Source organism: Salvia hispanica, chromosome 4 (assembly GCF_023119035.1).
Source record: "Salvia hispanica cultivar TCC Black 2014 chromosome 4, UniMelb_Shisp_WGS_1.0, whole genome shotgun sequence".
NCBI lineage: Eukaryota > Viridiplantae > Streptophyta > Magnoliopsida > Lamiales > Lamiaceae > Salvia > Salvia hispanica.
In genome coordinates this window covers 44,112,756-44,116,971 of record NC_062968.1, presented here as the reverse complement: position 1 = coordinate 44,116,971, position 4,216 = coordinate 44,112,756, and the positions used below count along the sequence as shown (strand labels likewise).

Below are 4,216 nucleotides of genomic sequence, written 5' to 3'. Positions count from 1 at the left end.
GCCAAGGTGCAACAGCCTCTGTTCGATCCCATTCTGCCATCAGATTTGGAGTCCAATCACTGATGTATGCATATCATTCTCTTCCTCTTCGAAAGAGTTTCGCGTGGATAACTCGCACGTCTCAATCGGAGTTATGTGGAGAAAGTTATGACTATTCTACGAACGTTGCACAATGCAGTCAAAGCTGGCGGAAATTTAGGCGGAAATTCTCGGAAGAAAAGAAATTATTATATTGGGAAGCCAAATCTCTCCTATTTCTTGTAGGCCACGAAAATTATCAAAAATAAACCTTTTTCCATCCTATAAATACCTCTAACCTAATTCATAATCTTTATCTCATAGCCTCCAATCCTTCCCCCTCTACACATTCTTCCATTCCATAATTCACACATAATCATCCATCTTCCATTGGAGCGGAGCTCTGCAGATCCAGGCAAGAGAAGGCTGAAGATTGAAGATTCAACCTTGGGTTTTATCAATTTCTTTCATGTCTCGTACTTTATTTGTAGTTTTTACTTGTCTATGAGTAGAACAACTTTTGTGGATTTTTTGGTGAAGAATTAAATTAATTTTCCGTGTTAGCTCTTGCAGTTAATTTGATTTATCCTTGTGCCTTCTATATTCAATTTATTAGCTACCTTTTGAATACATGTTAGAGTTGATTAGAGTACTCGGGAGACGAAATAGTTGACTTGGAAAATGGATAATTCACACTTTAATGCAATAAAACTCAGGAGAGTTGAGGTTTCACGTGAGGTCGTTGGTCTTAACGATCTTTTAGGAGTTAGGTCTAAGAATTAGAAGGGGACTTCAATTATTACACCTAATCTACAGATTTCTCACATCGGGAGGGGGTTTAATCTAGTTAAGTGACCGACTTAATAACTCTAGAGACCGTAATTTAAGGAAGTCAATTGTGTTTTGAATCCTTAAATTCTACTTTCTTACGCCTGCTTTGTATCATTGTTTTTATGCTTTTTGTTATTTGTTTATTTATTTTATGTCTAGTTTAATTAATCCAAAATAAAAAATTCTGTGTCTCTAGATCGTATGTGATGCTTAGTAAATGGTAGTCAGTTGCAATCGTATTCCCTGTGTTTGATATCCCGATACTGACCTTTAGCTATACTAGATCTACCCTGTATGCTTGCAGGTATTTTTAGTACTAATAAATGTGCATCAACCGCTGCATTGATCTGCCCGCCGGGCGCCGGCGGTCGCCGCACACATCCGCGGCGGTCGCCGGTCGCCGTCTGACTCCAGATTCCCAAACTTGGCGTTTTGGCTCCCTTTTCGGCTCATTTATGCACATTTCTCACAAAACACGTCAAAATACCAAAATAGACAAAATATGCAAATAATGGACGTGTAGAGTGACTTTGACATAAAAAACGGACCAAATAATGGCCTTAAAACAGTGCAAAATCCGAGCGTATCAAGCAAGTGTCTCAGCTGGCGTATAGAAGGTATGTGACCTCCTATCCTTCGGAGCAGGCGCCGACGGCTCCGTGGACTTCCTCTTCGCTTTCGCCTTCACCATCTCCATATCCTTCTCTTTTGGAGGTGGTGGGTGCATCTCCTCCACTCCATACTCTTCTGTGCTGAAGCTCGGATCTGTGACTGGAATAATTGTAGATTCGTGAGTGTCGGGTGTCTCATCATCTCTGGCCAGTACACCGCGTCCCCGTAATTCTAGTCGATTTCTCTTTCGATGCTCCAGTTGAACGCCTGTGGGGTAATTGGCCTACCAGCACCGACAAAGGTGTTGCCGGAGAATTAAGGGAAGGCCGCGGTTTGGTTCCCGGTAAAATAAGGAGTGAATCCTCCGCCGAATATGTTGCCACCGGGAACTTGGTTGAAGAAGGGATTTTGTTAAGATGGTGGAGGTTGGTTGAAGTAGGGAATTTGCGGAGTGGGTGGAGTTTGGGTATCGGGCGGAATTTGGGTTCCGCCCGTGTATGGGCTTTCGTCGCCCGATAATTGGGGAGAGTTGTCGGAATCCATTTTCTAGAGACAGGAAGTGTAGAGTGAGAAGATGAGTGATGAAAAGTGGAAGGATGAGTGAAAGTGATGAAAAATGGAAATATATCAAAAAATATATATATATGAGTGGGCCTTCGATTGGCCCTTCCTCCACAATAGAAGGACGATAGAAGGGCCCCTCCGCTGCTATGGTGGGGCGATGAGGGTCGATGGGGAAGGCCCTCCTATTGGCCCTCCATTGCTAATGCTCTAAGTCTTGAATCAATATTACTAGAATAATCAATTACATATACTGTCTTCATCCCTTAAAAATAGAAACTCTTTCTTTTTTTTTCTGTCTCCTAAAAATATATTTTTTTTCTTTTATTTCTTTCTAATGTGGGTCATTTTCCACTAACACATTTTTCTTTTTATTTCTTTTTTATTTTACTAATTTTTTATTAAACTCATGATGTTTTAAAAGTTCCTATATATACTCCATGTACTATGGATGCACGTGTCTACTTGAAATATGAATGCAGATTTTTAGGTCTAATTCAGTAAAATATTTATGGTGAATGCAACAGCTTTATGCCTTAAAATGAAGTGTGATCACTTTCCACAATGTTGATTTATAATATAATCACCCATATATATATAATGTATATAATTCTTTCTTACAGAGAATAAGACACCATAATCAAACACATCAAGTTTTATTTCACACTGTATATTCCTCACATACCGTTTATTACATTGGTAAAAGCATACATCAACCTAAAGTCGTATAGGTGAACCTATTTAGAGATGGTGAACATATACATGTTGCTTAATTAGATAAGAAAAGTCATTAATTCTTTTGGATTAACAGCGAAGATTAGGTCCCGGGTCGACTCGGAGCTGCTTACAATACTCCTTGTAGTAGTCGACCCGAGAGCTGAGCTGACTTGGGCCGGGTTCCGGCCATCGCATTCTATGCTGTTGATACCACGAAAGCCATTAACCGAAACAAAAGCCGCGTGGCAATTTTCCATCCAAAACCACACGGCCGCCTTGATGGATATCGACGGATTTTCAGCCATGATCTCAGGGTTTCTCAGTCCATCGAATCCCACAGCTTGCCCGGCTGCCCTGTAGTTGTAGTTCCACGTCAGCTGCAGCGGTCCGCGCCTATTGGCCGCACACGGCCAGTCTTTATTTCTATTGTCGCAATAGCTTCTCGATCTCCCACCCTCCTCTTCAATAAAGCACATACCTATATTTAAACAAAAAAAAAGTTGAATTACTGCCGATGGCCAATCCCTCCGTAATTACTGATGGTAAACGGTGTTATCGGATTCGATGAATTACCGATGGAATTACGGGCGAAATTTCTGTAGTCCATAGCTAAAAGTGAATTAGCGACAGAAATTTCTGTCGGTTACATAGTTTACCGTTGGTAAATTTGTTGTTTTTTTAGTGTATATATTGTATACATCTTTTTAGGAAAATGAAAAAAATAAATGAAGCGAAATGAAATATGTTATTTTTAGCTAAAAAGAAAAATAAATCATAATAGGTGAGATGTTGTAAAAATAAAAATATGTATTGCTTATGATGGGACCGAGGGAATATTAATTAATTAATAACTTACGCCCACTCTCATGCGCAACGTGGGCGAAGAAGGCAGCGATCTCCCGCTTAGAATCATCGGCCGAGCCGATGGCGCCAAAGCTTGGCTGGGACGCTGCGGCATCGACAAATCGGGAGCGCATGTAGAAACCTTTTCCGGGGCAGTTGCGTCGGCCCTGGCTGGCTATGATCCCATTGAAGAAATTATCAGTCACGATATCACCGAAATTGACTCCGTTTCGCCCCTTGCATGGTCCCGACTGGCAGTCGCCGCCCCGCAGTAGTCATCACCGACGCCGCAGTATCTGTATTTGCTGCAGCACTCGTGCGGTTTGCAGCCACAGTTTTGGGCGGAAACCCATTTTCCGGCGGCGATAAGAAGGAAGAAGAGAGTGAGGAGATTTTTCATTTTTGGGAGTTGTTATAAGAGCACCCACTATAGGGGCGGCGCGCCGGCCGCCCCCTTCCAGGCTTAGCCGCGGCGGGCTATAGCTGGAGTGGCGTCTGCCCCGGGGGCGGACGAATTGGCTGGGGCGGACGGAAGATCGCCGGCTTTGCGGCGAGGACGGGCCGCTGGAGAGAGAAAAGTGGCGGCCGCCGCGCCTACCTATTGCGCGGCGACACCACCGCGGCGGTCCGCCGG

At 43.1% G+C, this 4,216-nt stretch overlaps 1 pseudogene; it reads right to left on the bottom strand.

Annotated features, from left to right (window-relative positions):
* Positions 1-2,801: 2,801 nt before the first annotated feature.
* Positions 2,802-3,982, bottom strand: LOC125221164 (annotated as a pseudogene).
* Between the last annotated feature and the right edge of the window lie 234 nt (positions 3,983-4,216).